Raw genomic sequence first — 20,736 nt, forward strand, 5'->3', positions numbered from 1 at the left:
TTTGATCAATATACATTCTCAGAAATATATGTGCTATGGACAATATATTTTGGAATTATATTTATATTCATTATTTAATAGTTATTTGATATTTGTTATTATTATATTATTTTTTCAATAGTATATTAAATATTGAAAATATGATATTATATTATAATAATATATCATATTTTTATATTGATAATAACTTATTATTATTAGTCTATCTATTTATATTTAATTTATTATTATTCTTTATAGAATTTATTATTCATTTTTATCACTGTAATTAAAATTATAGTAATATTTTAATATTTTCTATCTTTTCACCTTATATTCTTATTCTTATTATTATTAAATTTTCTCCTGAAGAAAGGGGACATTACAGGCATAGGCTACAATTAGCCCTAGTCTACTACACTCTAGCTGATATTTTGATGTATGTTTTGATCTTTTGATTCCTTGGATCTCATACATTGTAGACATTTGGCAGGGACACTATGTCTAACTTTATATTATGTTATTCAATTTTTTTCCTTCAGAAATTCAATTTTATACTTATGTGATCTATACAAAATTGTGTATGTGTGTTAAGTATCTTCTATTTATCTCAATTATTGTGTATTTGATGTTAATTCACTAAAAGATACATGAAATAATCTTTAAATTCTTTTTAAAAAATGAATTTCATGGATTTTTCGATTTTTCAAGTCCTTGTCGAATCCTAGCCGAGTCCGAGCCCAATTTTGACTTTCCGAGTCAAAGGTGAGTCTAAGTCCCGTAACTATGACAATAACATCAATAGTGGAGAATGATGTTGTTGCTATGCAAGTCTCAACTTCAATGATTCTTTGTATATATTAATGAGTTACTTTTTGCGATAGAAGTTCAATGTGCAATCCCTTGTTAATGAGTCCTTTGCAAAAGAGGTTCAAGGTGAAATCTCGTGTTCCATTCTCTGGGAGTAGCTATGGTGGCTCCACCATCTCGGAGTAGCCATGGTGGAAGTCATGTGACTCCATGACTTCATTTGTTGTTTTTGATTCACCCTCTTGGAGTAGCTCTGAGATAAGAGTTTTATTGAAAAATCTATGATAAAAATTTGTTTGCATTCATTTTGGTTGCAGCTTCATGCACTTGCCATGAGATGACTGTTACTTAATTTTAACTTAGGTTAAAATTCAGTTTTGAAAATTCAAACTTGAAATTGCTGAAAAACACTTTTCATTTGATATTCTCAAAGGAATAGAAATGTCCTTGTATTATTCATTTTTTAAATATACAATCGATATTTGCAATAGAAAATGCTGAAAGAAAACATCTCACACAAGCTGTGAGTTTAATTACTGTCTTTCATACATATTCAGAATATGAAAAAATAATACATATGAAGGTAGGGTTAGAGGTAACTAGTCATTGCCTTTCCAGCTTTTGACTAGTTAAGTGATCCATAATGCTGTTCCTGGTGCAGCTCCTGATCTGCCAAGTTCCAGTCTTCATTTCCCTACATGAAGGAAAGGTGGGGTTAGATCTCGAAAGATCTAAGCAATGACTGAATACTTGTAACTAGTCATCCCACACATGTACTGTCTTTCCCTATTTTCAATACATATCAAAGATAGTACAAAAAAATATAATGTTAAAGGGACGTATTATTTTTAATATGAAACCTTTCATTATAATCAAGTACAAGCATGTTTAGTTCACATGAAACAAGCACTAAAAACTATAAATGTAAAGTCACAAAAAGTAGTTTATGAGTGTCACGAACCCATGCTCGAACCTCATAAAATACTCTTTATTCACTGGGGTTATATCTATTCCATCAAAATAAAGCTTGTGCGTATGCTGATTAAGTGGACAAGAAACAACTCAACAACAGTTCATGTTCATATTGGTCTTCAAGTTAGAAACAGAAAATGCCTACGTCAGAATTTCAAAATGAGAAATGCGTCTATGACAAATAATAAGAAGCAAAAAGCCCTCAACGTGCCCAGATTTGTTATATAGCAGTCAAATAGCAGATTAGCTAAATGAAGCTTGCAGTTACAGCATACCTACAGAAATCAGCAAGAAGAAGGAATAAATATGCTTCAGATGCTTAGATTTCTCCAGATTTGGTTACCAACATTAAGCAACAGGACACAACAGCATTCTCTTAAAAAACAATGCATTTCCTTCAGGAATGTGAAAGGGTTTCTTTAAAACTTTATACAAAGCCTTCATGACAGCTAAACGATAAGAGGATAACAGTCATATTATCAAATGGTTGTAGAATCAATGAAGCAAATGAATGAAAACACTCAGAAGCTGACTGGAACATTTTCAAAATTCACCTATTCAAAGGATGTGTGAATATATCCTAGCACAACCAGTGACTAATGACTTCTAATAGAAAGAAAGGGAAAATGGGACTTATATTACATGGTAACCATTCGGAAATTTCCAGAAAAGTTCATCCTCAAGCAGCAGATAACATGGCTAAAGAGAAGGGAGCAACTAACACTTAGAGAATGTGGTGGTTTATGTTGGGGTAGCTGAATAAGAAGTTACATGGTCAGCCTGTAGACTTCGTAAACAAGTTACCAACAAGAAAATGACAGAGAATATCATCAGAAGAATATCAGATATCACACAATAAATGCTGCATATCTACACTCAAGTCTGGTTTTGGCATAAAAATCTTCAGGAAGCAAATAAACCCTTGTCAAGATAGCAGATATGCTTCTGAAAAAAATTGTGGAGCCCCAACATGCATGACAGTTATCCCGAGATTTCCTTAAAATGATAGAAAAAACTAAGGAAAGAAGAGCAAGGGTTATATGTTGTTGAGAAAACTCATCTCAAGATCTGAATATTTTTCAACTAAAATGATGCAAATCTATAAAAAGGAAAATATCACATTCACATAATAGCCTACAGGATGAATTTGTGACTGTCAGGAAAGGGTTTTCAAGATAACTTCACCATTGTTTTAAGCTACATTTTCAAGATGAACTAATAGATCCAAAGGAAGCTGTGGTTTCAAGCAGAGGTTTAAGCCCAAGTCAAAATAAAGCTTTCATTGAAATGGTGGCTACCAGTATGAGAAATTTTCCAGGTATGTATGGGAAGTGAGTGAAATTTGTAGAAGATCGCCATCTCACAGTGCTGCATATAGCCCATGAAATATTGTCAAGTGAAGAACGATATAATACTAGAGCAAAAAAAACACGAGCTCTATCCTGCAAGGGTTTTACCCAGGTTAAAAAATATCAGCACTAGAGGCATAAAACTCATAAGAATGAAAACCTCAAGCATTAAAATGTGCCTAGAAAACAGCAGCAGATCAGAAAACTCAAGAAAAGCATAGCAGCACGAAATGAGAGTATGACTCTAGAAAGAGGAAAGAAACCCATTTTGGGTTTATTGAAAAAGCATTAAAATCTGCTCAGCAAAATCGAATTAAGAGCAAAAATCCTTTATCTGCAGAAAGTAAAAAACAAAAACAGATATATAACCTTCAAAGCATGGTGGCTTAGATAAATATGCCCTGAAAACTTGTAAGAATAGCGGCTCAAGCAGAATACAAAAATGAAAATAATGGCACAGCATAAAACTCTAGTGAAAACATGCCTTGCAAATATAACAAGAACATTACCTTTTACAAGCAGGAGCAACTCATAAGAATGGTGGCTTCAAAAGATAAGCAACTTTCAGTCATGGCAGCTCCAGCAAGAAGAAAGATACTTCCAGTCATGGCGGCCGCAGATAAAGTAAAAAATGCCTTTAAAACCCTAGCCGTGGTTTTCTCCCAAGCTCTCTAGAATGAATGCAATGTAAACTGAGAGGAGTTTAGGGTAACAAATGATATTATGGCTTTCTCCTTTTTGATAATCTTTGAAATCCGCCGACATGGGAGAAGTTTTTGAATTTTTTCTTTTCTCAAAAATGAAATGTAATATATGTCGTGGGTTTTGGGAAGGGGGGAATTTTAATTATTTGTAAGTTTTATTTTATTTGCATAAGTTTAATATTGTAAAACATAAATATTAGATGACACTATAAGTAATTTTTAATATTTTTGTTATTTCTTAAAATGCAAATAAGAGGGAAGGAGAATATTTGAATTGGTCTTAGGACTAATGAGTCAATATGACATGTTTTTAAAATACTAAGTCTTATGGGTTATTGTTTTCAAAGACTTAGTACTATCATTTAAGGTCATGGAGAGAATATCTACGGAATTTTTGAGTCATTTCAGGATTGTGGGTCGAATTTTGACCTTGTCTTGGCAGTTTGAGAGTCTTTATGACCTTTTTGAATATTTTTAGGGCAGTTCAATATGAGTCATTGGTTTCATTATGACTTAGTGGAGTTCATAGGGCAGTGAATCATCATTTTCAGTGATTATGACTCCCTTTTCAGAGGCATTTTTCATGGATTCGACCCTAAGGGGTTTGTATTTAGTTCTTGAGCTCTAATTTTGAGAGTCAGTTCTGAATATGCAAACAAGGGATTTTGTGACATATTTTCTGGTGTCCTTAAGATATTTTTTGTGTCTTTTTTAACTCAATTTTTTTGAATAGATATATGAATTAGAGCATTTTGGAGTAATTTTCTTCAGATTGATTACAACCCTTTTCTTTTCCCTGCAATTTTTATGTAAATGTCTGATTGATAAGATAAATCTGTGAGTTTTAGGACTCCTTTGTTTCTGTCTCAACCCTTACCAAATTGTAAGATTGTAAGTTTGTTTGCAGGTTACATTGTGTGTCATTTCTTAGGACTGTTAAGTGAGATATTATTGTTTCCTTAACTTTTCTTTCAAAAAAACCTCATTGTGAAATATTTGTGCAAACCTTTACAAAGTAGAAGTGTTTAAATCATGGAAAAAATATTCCAAAGTGAAGTTGTTCATGCATTTTGTACCCATATTTCAGTGTATCACCTAGTTCTCTAGTTTAGAGTTTAAGGTCTTAGGTTCATTTCAGTAACTTCTATCCTTTTTCCCATTAGTTCAAGTTAGTTTTCTAGAGTTATTAGTGATTATCCAATAGGAACTGGCCTAGAATCCAGAGGTTTCATTTCTAGTTACGCATTTCCCACATGCAGAAATGAATCCCATGTTAGGAAAGATTGTTAAACTTATTTAGTTTAACAGGGTGCAAATTTTAGCCTTAACAATGACATCTTCTCTAAGAGGGAGTTCAAGAAAGTGTAGCAGCGATAGAGATTGTCTACCTCGTATGATTGCCATTTTACTTCTATTCAGCGATTTCTCATCTCTCTTGGTTCATGTTGATCTCTTTGTTCCTTTCATTGTGATCAGTTGATGTTGTTCATGATTTCTCTCAATCTCTCCTTATGTTGAGCTAACACATTTGATTTTTGTTACATGTTCTTCTATTTTATGTTTATGTGCTTTATGCTACATGGCGTTATGCAATCCCAGTTGGCTTGTTAATCAAGTTGCTTTGTTGGCTTTTATGGTTGTCGGTTCTCTTAATTAAGGCCTCAACTTATATTGTTGACGATTTTCTCATCAATGTCGACTCTCTTCATTTTGGAGGTGTTGCTTCATTTGAGATATTTTCATGTAATTCTATAATGCCAAAACAGTTGCTCACCATAGCTCTTTTAATGCATTGGTTGGAATTATGTGGAATTGGCAATGACTTATCATTTGTGATAGACTTGCCTTTTAGGTGGTGTCACTTTCATATGTTATTCATTCTTGTGTAAAGCCTACTTACTGTCTTCTGAGTTTTTGGTAGTGAATCAAGAAGCTTGTATTTGCAATAGCATTTCATCAGTATTATTATTACTGCAATAAGTAGATATGATGCTCGATGTGCGAGCAGAATTCAAAAGATTTCTGCTAATGTATAGATTAGTTAGAGAGTTATTCATAACTCTTATAATTATACTTATGTCATCTTATATATGTGATATTTGATAAACACACATATATATATACACATATATATACATATATACATACATACATACATATATATATATATTGTTATTCTAAATATAAACTAAAGACATAAATTATGATTATATATATCTATTCACATTAACGTAGAGGTTCATCGGTATTGAATATAAACTTGACTTATCATTATCAGGTGTCGGTTTATATTAGACTCAATATATGTTATCGAGCGGTTGTATTTGTTTCCTTATATGTTGTCGGGCACGTATATATTATTAACTGTGCTTAGTTATGAATAGCCACGACTAATAGACGTGACTCAAATATGAGTCACGGCTATTAGTCGTGACCCCTCTATATACTGCCGCATATATATAACCATCGATCTCCTCTGCTTTTATATAAAATGAACACAGAAATAATTAAGTCTTCAAGTTATTGAAAGCAGGGAAATTCTGAATATCAACTTCCAGGATATTAGAGTGCTGGAAACATTTCACACCATATTCAGTTCTTCATCATATTCTGATCTTGAACAAGTGATTCAGTAAAATATAAGAATTAAGTCTGATACAATAACATGGTATTAGAGCAGGCTTAAAAGAAGTATCCTGATATCAAACTATAAATTTTCTAGGTTATAGAAGCATCAGATATTGTTAATAAAATGGTGAACGGCATGAGACTTGAAGATAGGCTAGAAGGTGATTTAGATTTTGCAGGTTGGAAGCTACGTCTGAAACTTATACTTAAAGAACATGGTTTAAATAAGTTTATATCTAACCCGTTACCTAAAGAAAATGATGAAATAGAAAAATGGGAAGGTGATAACAATAAAGCTATGAAAATTATTGTGGACGGTGTTAAAACTCATCTACTTCCTGTAATCTCAGAACTAGACACTACACATGAGATGTACAATGCTCTTGAAAATATGTTTGAGATAAACAATACTGTTCGGATCATTACTTTAAAGGATAGAATGTCAAATATTAAAATGAATAAAGGAGAGAAAATTTCCTCTTACTTCATGAGAATAACCGATCTTCGAAATCAACTTTCTTCCGTAGGACATATATGTGATGGAAAGGAGTTGACAATAATGGCTCTAAAAGGTCTTCCATCATCATGGGATACCTTTAGACAAGGGCTATGCTCTCAGTCTAAGTTACCTAAATTTGAAAGACTAAAAGCTAACTGTATACAAGAAGAGTGTATGCAAGTAGCTCGAGGTCAAAATGTTTCCTCCTCAAAAGAAGAAGTACATGCTCTATCTACTCAAGTAAATAAGAAGAAAAGAAAATTCAAAGGAAGGAAAAAGCACACTGACTTCTCCAAAATGCAATGCTATAGGTGTGATAAATTTGGACATCCAGCATCTAGATGTCCTGATAGAGTTAAGACTCAAGCTTCATTTGCAACCACTCAAAACTCTAATGGGAATTCTGAGCATAATGCCTTCTATTCAGCACTGTCCAATAAAGCATCAACCAGATCAAGCACTTGGGTAATTGATAGTGGATCCTCTCGACATATCACAAGTTTTAAAGGTCAGTTAGACTCTCTACAAAAAGACTATGTTGATGAAGTAACCATTGGAGATGATTCAAGCTACCCCGTAATGGGAATAGGAACATGTACCATTCATCTGAAATCAGGGAAAACAGTTGAACTTACTAAGGTACTAAATGTACCCGGCATAAAAAAAACCTGCTTTCTATCTCTACACTTGAAGATGAAGGACTCAGGATTACATTTATGGAAGGAAAGGTCTTAGCTTGGCCTAAGAACTCTAACATAAAAAATGCATACAAAATTGGCTCAAGACATGGATGTCTTTATCAGGTTAACTATGTCTCTCATTCAGCTCTAATTCATGATTCCTTTAAAGAAAATGAAATCTAGCATAGGTGATTAGGTCATCTTCATTTTCGAGGACTATCTTCTATAGGAAAAATGGTAACAGGTATATCTAAGCTTAATCCATATCATGAAGGAACTTGTAAAGGTTGTGCTCTAGGGAAGAATGTCAAAACTACATTCCATAATAGTCAAACTAAATCCAAAGAAATTCTAGAACTTATTCATTCAAACTTATGCGGTCATATGTTAGTTCCCTCTCTAGGAGGGTCTCTGTACTACAACATATTTGTGGATGATTTCTCTAGGAAGACATGGATCTATTTTCTTAAAAGCAAAGAATCTGAGGAAATCCTTTCTAAATTTAAAGAGTTTAAAGCCATTGTAGAAAACTTTTCTAGAAAGAAAATAAAAGTATTAAGAACAGCCAATGGTAAAGAGTACATTTCTAATATCTTTATAGACTATTGTAAAACTGTTGGGATCAAGAGGGAGTGTTATGTTCCTTACAATCCGCAACAAAATGGAATAGCTGAGAGAAAAAAAATAGATCTATAATTCATTTTGCCAAAGCAATGCTTCATGATCAAAGTCTTGAGACTTTTCTTTGGGGTGAAGCTTCAAATACTGCTGTTTACCTTCAAAATAGATGTCCCCACTCTTATCTTGAATTTAAAACTCCTGAAGAAGTATTTATCGGGAAGAAACCTAATCTTAAGCACCTAAGAATTTTTGGTCGTCCTGTCTATGTACATATTCCTAAAGAAAAGAGAACCAAATTAGAGCCCTCAGGAAAGAAAGGAATCTTTGTAGGTTATAGTGAAACCTCAAAAGCATATCGCATCTATATCCCTGGAAAAAGGAATATTGAACTAACTCGAGATGTAATATTTGATGAAGATTTGGCCTACAAAAGATCTAAAGATGAATCAAATTCAGAAGAAACTCTAGAAGAACAAAACCCTGATAATGAGAGGAAGTCTCTAATGGAGGAAGATAAACAAATTGAACCTATGGACATTACTCACACCTCCGAGGAAAGGAAAAGACCTTTATGGGCCAAAAAGCTAATTGAAGAAAATAATTCCATTCCTTCAAATTTCATTAGGGAGAGGAAACGTCCTAATATATACTCAAGTTACCTTGGATTAATGAGTGAAATTTCCAAATCTAAACCATCTGATGTAAAAGAAGCCATAAAACATCAACACTGGAAAGATGCCATGACAAAAGAATATAACTCTATACTTAAGAATGATGTTTGGGATATTGTTCCTAGACTGAAAAATAAATCAGTTGTCTCCTCCAAATGGCTATTCAAAATAAAACATGCTGCAGATAGAAGTATTGACAAATACAAAGCCAGGTTTGTTGCTAGAGGATTCTCCCAAAAGGAAGGAATAGACTATGATGAAACTTTTGCTCCAGTAGCTAGATATACCTCAGTCAGAATTGTTTTAGCCATTGCTGCATCCAAGGGATGGAAAATTCATCAAATGGATGTAAAAACTGCATTTTTGAATGGTGTTATCGAAGAGGATGTAATGGCCCTCCTCAAATCTGCTCTCAAAAAATGCTGATGAAAGCTCAAGGAATTTCATCAAACAATTCACATGCAAGGGACGTATGACTGATATAGTATTTCAGCTAGCTTTAAATGACTCTTTTTAAATTTGCATCAATGAGAATCTTGTGCTAGAAGACTCCAAATGGACTACACAATGGCCTAACATGAGTGTGCTACTAATTTTGACAATATTCAGTGCATATATATGATCCAAGCATGAGAAATGAACACCTACAACCAACTGGCATTTTTACAAACTGTTGGTGTGCAAACTAACTAGCTGATAAATAATGATACTGAATTGCTTAATTGACACCAGCAACTATTATCTTCTTAATTTGCAATGAAATTTCTAACACAATGCTCATGAAATATGGCCAAGACTTTTGGCATTTACATGGATTACAAAATGATAATGCTGGTATAATGCACACTTATAGCTGAAACTTATAACACCCTAAAAAACAATACTAATAAAGGAACCTGTTTGTAGATGGCTGTAATAATTTTTTTCAATGCTGCCCCTTCTGCTTTGCTTTTCCGATTTGCTTTTTCGAACTGCTTTTTCAAACTACTTTTTCGGCCTGCTTTTTCGGTTCCGCTTTTTCGGACTGCTTTTTTGGCCTGCTTTTTCGGTTCCGCTTTTTCGGACTGCTTTTTTGGCCTGCTTTTTCGATTCCGCTTTTTCGTATCTGCTTTTTCAGACTGCTACCCTATTGAATCTTAAGACCATATCTTTCAATGGCGTCAAGATTTCCAGCTTGAAGGGATTTCTTCCTTCAAACTATTGAAACATAATCTCTAGAAAATTTCTCAATTTCTTTGATATTTCCAAGCCTGCTAAAAAGAAGCTCTTCCATTTCTTTTATAGTGTTCTCACAAGAGCTCCATCTTTTGTTTTCTCAATGTGGGATAAAAGATAACTCCCTTTATGTAACTTATGTCTCCAACGTGTTATAAAATAAAGGGGACTCTTTTAATTTAAATATTTCCCACAAACTATAGTCTATGCATTAATAAAGTTAAATATTTAAATTTAACTTTATAAAATAGCTTTATCAATGCATAACAAACCTTATCAATGATAAACAAGTCTTCTTGTCGATTTTAAACAATTACCATCGACATACCGCTGCCACTGGATGTCCGACCATATCCAAGATGACTTACTATAAATAGTAAGTATGCCCAAAGTTGCCTCAAAACCCCTCAGAAAGACCTGCAACTGAAACTATCTAGGCCAAATGGCCTCTAAGTCCCTTTAATGTCCTGGTTAGCCTACGGGACCATGGGGAAAATAGGCTAACGACAACATCATGCTATGAATGCTAAAAAGGGGACATTACAGAGGAAGTTTATCTTGAACAACCAGAAGGATTTGAAGTGTACAATAAACATGCCCATGTATGCAAATTGAAAAAGGCTTTATATGGATTGAAACAAGCTCCCTGAGCTTGGTATGAATGGATAGATTAGCATCTAACCAAACTTGACTTCTCCAAAAACATTGCAGATCCAAATTTATATTACAAAGTAATACAAGGGGATATGTTAATTATGGTTTTATATGTTGATGATCTGTTGATTACAGGAGAAGATCATTTAATTGAAAAATGTAAACAAGCTCTCATATCTGAATTTGAAATGAAAGATCTAGGAATACTACACTATTTCTTAGGACTTGAAGTATGGCAGAATTCAAAAGGGATCTTCCTAAATCAAGGCAAGTACACTTTGGATCTACTTAACAAATTTGGCATGTTGGATAGCAAGGCAATGAAAACTCCTATGGAAACAAATCTCCTTAAACTAAAAGAAGCAACTGAAGATTTTGAAAGTGTTGATCCTACTCTATATCGGCAGATAATTGGTTCTTTAATGTATTTGGTGAACACAAGACCTAACATTTGTTATGCTGTAAATGTTTTCAGTCAGTTCATGTGCAAACCTAAACAAACCCATTTTGTGGCAGCAAGGCACATTCTTAGATATCTCAGTGGTACTATTGGATATGGTCTCAAATACTCTAAAACTGAATTAAATTTGAAGGGATGTACAGATTTTGATTGGGCAGGAAATTCAGAGAATCATAAGAGCACTTCAGGATGTTGTTTTACTTTGGGCTCAGCAATGATATCTTGGTTTAGTCGGAAGCAGTCTTTAGTAGCACAGAGTTCTACAGAAGCCGAGTACATAGCTGCATCTACGGGAGCAAGAGAAGCTATATGGTTGAGGAAACTTCTATTTGGATTATTTGGGAAGCCACTTCCACCTACTACTATTTATTGTGACAACCAGAGCTACATCAAGTTATCTCTTAATCCTGTGTTTCATAACAGATCAAAACACATCGAGATACCTTACCATTATGTTTGAGACATGGTTGAGAAGGATGTAATCAAGCTGGAATATATTAGTACAGAGGATCAAATTGCAGACATTCTTACCAAACCACTTGCTAAGACAAAGGTGGAATTTTTCCGTAAAGAACTTGGTATGATTGTAAAATCTGAGGATATGTCTCAAAGAAATTGATTATTGTACATTATTTTTTTTATATATTATAAATAAAACCTGTGTTAATTCTTAAGAAGTGACGACTTCAAAAGGGTTTTCACTTGTATCAAGAGAAGTTGTTGTAAAGTGACATCCTTACAATAACTTGTATCATGATTCATTTTTGTGAAAGTGTCTCGTGTAAGGGCTTTATCTTGTAAATCAAACAACTAGGCAGTTGATATCATTAATTTGATTATCTACAAGTTGTTTGTATAGATATATTTTCGGTACTTGGTGTATATCATGCCCTGATATTTTGATAGGCCATTACCACACTGCACATTTGGTGATCATCATTAAGTTGATGTTTCTGATAGACCATTGCTTTTGAGAGATTGGTGAATATCATGAAATTGATATTCTTGTAGGCCAAACTCTCACGTGTTACAATGTTTTATATTTGACATTGGATAAAAGAATTCTTCTAATCAAAGACCTCTTATACATGTTTACCCTACTAATCTAAGAGGGAGTGTTAATGTATAGATTAGTTAGAGAGTTATTCATAACTCTTATAATTATACTTATGTCATCTTATATATGTGATATTTGATAAACATATACATACATACATACATACATACATATGTATATATATATTCTAAATATAAACTAAAGACATAAATTATGATTATATATATCTATTCACATTGACGTAGAGGTTCATCGGTATTGAATATAAACCTAACTTATCATTATCGGGTGTCGGTTTATATTAGACTCAATATATGTTATCGAGCGCTTGCATTTGTTTTCTTATATGTTGTCGGGCACGTATATATTATTAACTGCGCTTAGTTATGAATAGCCACGACTAATAGACGTGACTCAAATATGAGTCACGGCTATTAGTCGTGACCCCTCTATATATTGCCGCATATATATAACCATCGGTCTCCTCTGCTTTTATATAAAATGAACATAGAAATAATTAAGTCTTCAAGTTATTGAAAGCAGGGAAATTCTGAATATCAACTTCTAGGATATTAGAGTGCTGGAAACATTTCACACCATATTCAATTCTTCATCATATTCTGATCTTGAACAAGTGATTCAGTAAAATATAAGAATTAAGTCTGATACAATAACAATTTCTTTGTGACAATCATACTACATATCTACATATTTCAATTAATCATAGTTTATCTCTTTGTTTAATATATGATCTTTAAACATTTTGGTGGCTAACTTGTTTAAAGGACTTATTGATTGTCAATCAGAGACATCAACAAGTAGAAAGATGTTGTAATTGTTTCAAACATGAATAAAGGCATCACCAATTTTGTGGGTTGGGTTGTTTCCCTCGAATAGGAGGGTTTTTCTCAAGATAACTTATGGTGTTACCTATTGTTTTTGAATTATTGCATTTCATTTGTTGCTAATTTATATTTATGGTTCCTAGATTTAGCAGTTGGTTTTTTCTGCTCAAGAGGAGGGTTTTCCTATTAAGGCTTCACTGTTCTTTGTTGATTTGTATTTTTGCATTTCAACTTGTTGCATTCTCATATATTTTGGTTCAAAATTCAACACTTTTCTAAGCTATTTTTTTCCTCTTCTTCACATGAATGGCCTTAAACAAGCTTCAATCACACTTGCAACTCAATGCCCTATAAGGTTGGTATAAGATGCAGATTTAGGGTATTTCCACCCCAATTTGTCCACCAATAGTCAACAAAACATATTGAAGAGTTAAAAAGCTAAGTCAAAACACATTTTATCAAATTAAGCATACAAATAGTTGTAAAGTTGAAATTTATAGCTAGTAAGATGTTGTGATATGCTCCAATTATTATACTTGGTGTTTGAGAGGTTCTTCCTGTCTTAGCCAACTTTGAAAAAAAGAGCATACCCTTTGATTCCCTATAATTTTGCAATTCATTGACAACAAGTTCTCTCACCTCAATCTTGGGTGTCAGCTTCTGAATGCATACAGTGAAGCCCTCTACAACCTCTCCATCGGGGATCTAAGGAGAAAAACAAGGGTTGTGGAAGTATCCTACTAAATTGATGGTTTGGTAGAGTTTACTATTCCACCTCCTATCAATAATCTCCCAAATAGGATCAAATTTGAGGTGGTCCCCCTTGTCACAACCCACATAGTGCCATGATCAACACTTACGGTCCAATATAGCACACATTGTAATGATCAACACTAGAACAAATGGATCCTACAATGACAATACCCCAAGCTAAATTACCCTTTGTTGTGGCTGGTTCAGCTATGAGTCAACATTTATACTGAAAAGATGTGTCAAGACTCAAGATGCTATTTCACCAAGACTCATAATTACCCTTAGCCAGAATGACAATAGTCAAATGAATAGAAAACTCACAACTCCTCAAAATGATCAAATCAGACACAAATAATCTTGGTGAATGTAAAGTACACCTGATGAGAAAGATCTCATGCAAATGTATCTTCTCCAAGTGCTAAAATGTCCAAGTAATTGACAAGTTTGTGAAAACACAAAAAATTTAATAAAACACAACTGCAGCAGATTTTGGAAAAATCATATATAGAATCTAAAGATCTCTGAATCACCTTTCAAACACTGCAAGAATAAAAAAAAATGGAGATGGTGGTGAAACATTATGAGCTTGAAGAAAAATTGTAGATTTGACTTTGTGTAGCATTCAAATTTTCTGAAACTATTTAACCATTAAATAAAGAACAACATCAAAATCTTAACCAAATGCAAAGAGTTACAGTTATATCAGTTATCCTACTCTTTCACATGGAAGGAAAAATACAAGTTAACCATAAAATATATTTCCAAATAACTAGGAACTAACGATCATTTCAACTATTAGGTTCACATGATATTCAATTAAAACTACCATTTCACTTGCAATTCATGTATCTAATTTCTTGACATCTAGAAATAAGAAATACAAATTTAAAAATACATGATGATTTTCTGTACATCAATTGATATTACAAAAACATGAAATATATACGAGGGAGTAAGCAAATGATGATGGCCCTATGTTGTGCAAGCCTTGGCACCTAGAAGAGAGAAGCATTTCCATGGGCTTAACCTCCCAACCGCGAAGCTTTAGGTATTACCACACAATCTCCATTGAGAAAGGTCGTCCCTACCCTAGGAGTTGGTTTGGGACACCACTGTCCTACCACTGAGCATCTTGGTGTTAGAGTGTCGGTTAGTCAATTGATGATGTTGTGGACACTTTCCAATCAATATTTCTTCTAACCACTAACACCCTAACCTTTGGTGATCACAGTGGAAATCATGCCATTAACCTACCTTGGCCAAGGATTTTGGATGAGCAACATAGATGCCTGATCACCACCGCTCAATTTGACAACAAAAATTTACACAAAGGATTTCAATGAGCTATCTTAGTTACTGAATTTTTGAGTTTTGTTACTGATTATATTCACTTTTCATTGCAGGATTATTCCCATTCTCCCCCTTCATCTCGACGATGTCAGTTCTTGTTGTCGGTAAAATGTATAGTGTAGCCGATGGGTAGAGTAGTATCCGAACGGGTGCGTGACGCTTGAGTCACCCCTTTGGAAAGATATATGTACATGTCCGAGATGGACTTTGGAATCATGATTGATCATGGTAGTCTTTGTAATCGGTGAATCATTGTAATCCTTGAGTGCATATATGAATAAAGTATCTGCTTTGTGTCGTATCGTGCTATACTACATGTGTTAAGTATCTTTACCCTCTACAGTAAACATTTGGCGCTGTTTGCCAGACGTACCTGGAACGAAGGAATGATATGAAGATTAATGTCGAATTTGCCAAACAAGGATCGAAATAAGGTAAAATAAAAAAAATGAACTAAGTACAACAAAAGAAATTTTAATTTTAACACAACAAGCAGAATGCAAACAGAGACTTCGACAGATTGCCGAGGGGCACCGAAGGGGTGAAGAGGCATAGAGTGAGGAAGTACTGCATCGCGCTATTGAGCGTATGGCGGATGCAGTGGAGAAGGCTATGGGTACACAGTAGGAACACCCACTAGCGCAGGAGATAGCGAGGACAGAGGCAGTTTTTCTTAATGATGTCGTAGCTCTAGCATCTCGGGCTCGCCAGGTTTTAAATTCGGCAAAGACACAGCCGTTGGAGTCAGTGGAGAAGGAGCTGGAGGGAGTCATATCCTTCATGCGGACGGGATGTCCAGCTACCTTTACAGTTTGTTTTGAGGAGAGGGGATGGCCCGATGTGGAGACCACAGAGATGCGGCAAGATTGGTCCATGATGAGGGAACTTGAGATGGGGAGTCAGATTGAGATACTGATTCAGGAGATAGCGAAGTTATACAAGGAGACATACTACACTCTTCAGAGGAGTCAGGCAGCCCAAATAGTAGCTGAGAGAGCTCGGGAGGAGTCAGCTACCAAGTTTACTTAAGAGAGGGCGGCCTGGGAATTTGAGAGGGCGGCCTGGGAATTTGAGAGGGCGGCCTGGCAATCCGAGAGGACAGCCCTGTTGGCAGAAAAAGAACAGTTGGCAGCTGAAAAAGAAAAGATGGTAGCAGAAGGAGAAGGGAGAGGTCGGAGAGATGATGCAGTCAGCCCTAGAGCTCCAGTTGGAAGCAAAAGCTGAGCTGAAAATTAGGAAAAAACAGGTTTACAAGCTAAGGGCAAAGGTGAATGAGTTGCGGACGCAAACGGCCACTACGCCAGGGGGGACGCATCCCTCTGTCTAGTACTTATGCATTGGTGAATTTTGTTAGTAAATTTTGTGAATGAATTTTGTTGTACTGTCGTCCGGAGATGACTTTTCTTTTTTGGAGGGGATGATGTTGTCAGTAAAATGTATAGTGTAGCCGACAAGTAGAGTAGTATCCGAATGGGCGCGTGACGCTTGAGTCACCCCTTCGGAAAGATATATGTACACATCCGAGATGGACTTTGGAATCATCATTGATCATTGTAGTCTTTGTAATCGGATTGTAATCAGCAAGTGCATACATGAATAAAGTACCTGTTCTGCATTGAGTCGTATTATACATGTGTTAAACTTCTTACCCTGTACAGTAAACAGTCCTCATGGATGGATTTTGGGGAGGTTTCTTATGTGATATCTGGTTCATAGGGTATATACAATGCCAAATTTCATGCCAGCTTTGGCCTATGGCATCATAAATGAGTTAAGCTTTCATTCTAATTATTTCTTTATCATATAGAGCAGCCCCCATCTCAGAGATATATTGACCGTATCTCTGTATGAGTTAGCACTCTTTGACAGAAAAACATGCATGCTTTCACACTTAAGGTCTTTCGACAACTAGATAGTTCATTTCTTATAACAAATTTTTAATAGAAAGAAGAATACTCAAGCTGAAACATCCTGATTCTAGATTCCAAGGAAAAACAAATACAGAAGCCTTCTCTATGAGGCAAGCTGGCTGTTGTCGGTAAAATGTATAATGTAGCTGACGGATAGGGTAGTATTCGAACGGGCGCATGACGCTTGAGTCACCCCTTCGGAAAGGTATATGTACACGTCCAAGATGGACTTTGGAATCATCGTTGTAATCGGAAATCATTGTAGTTATTGTAATCTGCAAGTGCATACATGAATAAAGTACCTGTTCGGAATTGAATCGTGTTATACTTGTGTTGAACTTCTTACCCTATGCGGTAAACATTTGGTGCCGTTGCCAAATACAAAAGCCTTCTCTATGAGGCAAGCTGGCTAGTTCAAAATGCATGACGATAAATAGTATATAAAATGCAATGCATGACCTGAGATCAGTAAACACGATTTGAAAATATGAATGTGGTGGCATCAGGCATATGCCACCTACCTGGCTACCAAGGCTTTCAATCCTATCGTATAATGCTGGAATATCTCACAAGCTCGGCTGATTCAAATACAGTCGCTGATTTTGATCACACTCTTACTTGGAAAGAGCAGAGAAAACATAACATGAACAAGAATGAATTATTGTGGAAGCAAAATGCATGGAAGAACCACCCAAGAGGGGCGAGAGGCAATGTATATAATGCATCCTTAATGAGGCGAGCACGATAAGCAAGAAGACACCCAAGTGTATGCTTAGTTACGCAAGAATGTTGAGGTGGCAAGGCATTCGCATGGGCCTGCTAATTCATATTTGAATAAAAAGAATGTAACATATAGCCCGATGCCATAAAAAGAGACATGAAAAAGGTGGCCGCTCAAGGAAAATAAATAAACCATAGCTAAGGTTCAAGATAAGAAGAATAAGGGTGGCAACAATACCTTCATTCATGCCTTGATATGTTAATGTCGTCCCTTTATATTCATGCTTGTTTGAGTAGCCTTAACATGTATATATATACATGCACATATCTATACACTAAATTAGAGATTCGCATACATACATATGTGTGTGTGTATGTATATACATATGTACATATTTTATACCCACACAAGTATGAGTATAGACATGATATTATTATACTAAGACATGATAGAATTTGCAAGTATACTGAGATCATCCACATAATGAAGGTAATCTTTCTTATTTGAGTTTTTTTATTATGTTATAATTTAACTAGTTAGCTCATGGTCATCCTTTATACCTTCTTGCTTGTCTAGCCATTTCATCCTTGATCCAAGTGGTTAGCTTTCGTACCTAATGATTTGACAATGGATTTGGGTGTCCCATTCCTAACTCCCATTTTGGGAACACTCCCCACCTTCTTCGTGCGCCTACAAAAAGGAAAAGGTTCTAGAGTAATAACATATTTCTATAATTTGAAATATAAATAAAACATCACATAATTATTTTAAATTTCTAAGATATTCATTTTTCAATTTCCATCATAACGGCTAACTAACATGTCACATGAAATAATAAACTAATAACCAAAGTTCCATTGCACATGAATCAAACATCTCAACAACAATACCAATAAATCAATTTCACATGAGTCACTTATTGCAACATATTTACCAAACAACTAACTTCACATGAATTCTCAATGGCTAGAAGATTATTTTTAAATGTAGCAGAATTTGGGATGTAACACTTTGATTGAGCATAAAAAATTAGGAGCAAAATCTTAAGATGGAGACCACATTGAAAGTGACCACAACCAGTATTCCAACAATTTTTTGTTTGCCCAAATTTGACATCATATGCAAAAGTTATGAGAAAAGAAAGATAGGAAAAATTTAGCTAGTTGATAACCAACTTACACAACCCTTCTAAACTGATTTTTGCAAAATGCAAGCACTACATGCAAACTTCAATGGTGCCATATGTTCAATTGGGGCTATGAATAAAACCCATAAATCTTTTATTATAAAAATTGACCTACTGAACTCTCTTTGAATAGTACAAGTTCTATATGATTAGGCCAACTCAGTTGTTGAGAAATCTTTTTTCTCAAAATTCACAGAGAAAATGTTATGGCCAAATCTCAGTTACTTTTTGATTTTTTTTGCTCCTTTTGATTTTTTCTCATAAACTACGACAAATTTTGGCTAATTCAAAATGGTCTAAATGGGTTTTCGTCGAAAAGAAGACCCAAAAAATATTTTTCTCCAAGATGACATGATTTTTTTCCTCAATCATTGGATCTCAAAAATTAGACATGAGGTCATAGACTTGGTGCTCTAATACAATGTTGGAATTGAAAGCTAGTCCCACAATTCCTCACTTGTAACCAAAGCACCTAAGATACCAATGTGCCCAAGAAAGCAGTGGAGGTGGAAGAAGATGTGGGCAGGGGGAGCAAAAGTGGGCACGAAAGCCCTATGGATGCCTCCCAAAGGCCTTGTGCAATTTTTGCTCTATCCTTATTATCATCCATGCTTGGTGCCTTCAGGTAATTCTTCCGCAAATCCTCTAATGGACAAGGTCATAATTGCAATATGTCCAAGCCAGGGTGATGTTGAGAAAACATGTGTCTCAACCTTGCAATATTTTCTAGATAGTTTCAAACGGTAGTTGGGAGTTTTCCACATGTCAATGCCTTGAAAAAAGGAAAAATTGGTTGTCGAAAGATGGTTTGTTCATATTACAATATAGAAGGGCCATTTTTAGAAGTTATATGACACATGTCATGGCAATTATGAGGGTCAAAAATAGAGGATAACATTTTGAACATGAGACACTATTTTTTAATGTGGTTCATGCCTATATTGGGCGACACAAGTCGAGTATGTGCAACATGTGTCAAGGAGGTTTTGCACATTGTATTGTTAATCCACAAGTGGTTTCTAGGTTATGAGAATCCAATAAAAGGAGGGCTTGGGGAGGAGTTTGAGCATTGAGTTTTGTTTCCAAGATCGGTTGCTAGAAGGCTGATTGTAAAGTTCCTCCAATCTTGAGTTGAGGTGATACTCTTATAAGAACTTGCATTGCAAATTTGTTGTGATCTCTATTGATTTGATAATACATTATGCAAGTCTTGTTGTGTGGGGTTTTTCTCCCACAAGGGTTTCCCTACAATAATCACTCTGTTATGTGTTCCTTCTTGTTTCATTTATACTTCTATTTGTCTCTTAAAATCTTTGTGATGGTTAGGTTTAAATTTGCATAATTGTCCTCTCAAGATTAGCCTAAGAAGTTATTCCGCATACCTTTGCTTCCTTATGGGCAAAAGGTAGGAATGACCACCTTTTCTGACAATTAATAGCAGATCTCTGCTAAAGAACGGTGTTGCCTTCACCAAGATTAGGATCATTGCTAAATGATAGGTTTGTTACTAACTTTGTGTGCCTTCACTGCTTATTAGAGGCAGATCGCTACTAAATAAAAGACAGAGACGAGATTGATTTGGAGTGGCAGTGAACTGAATTTCTTATGCCACTTTATATAGGTGTACAAACTTGAGGAGGCTCACTCCCCACTGCAAGCGGACTTGGCCTTA

General features: G+C 34.9%; 1 long non-coding RNA gene across 1 annotated transcript in view; it reads right to left on the bottom strand.

Moving 5' to 3' along the window:
• Positions 1–1,186: 1,186 nt before the first annotated feature.
• LOC149580752 (uncharacterized) overlaps positions 1,187–20,736 on the bottom strand; it is a 164,720-nt gene continuing 145,170 nt past the window's right edge. The window contains exons 3-4 of the long non-coding RNA XR_016354202.1: positions 18,439–18,568; positions 1,187–1,483 (exon numbers count right to left, since the gene is read on the bottom strand). This is a non-coding gene — a long non-coding RNA (uncharacterized LOC149580752). The remainder of the gene's footprint in view (positions 1,484–18,438; positions 18,569–20,736) is intronic.

Source organism: Cupressus sempervirens, chromosome 1 (assembly GCF_028749045.1).
Source record: "Cupressus sempervirens isolate cs-2001-9-10 chromosome 1, ASM2874904v1, whole genome shotgun sequence".
NCBI classification, from domain to species: Eukaryota; Viridiplantae; Streptophyta; class Pinopsida; order Cupressales; family Cupressaceae; genus Cupressus; species Cupressus sempervirens.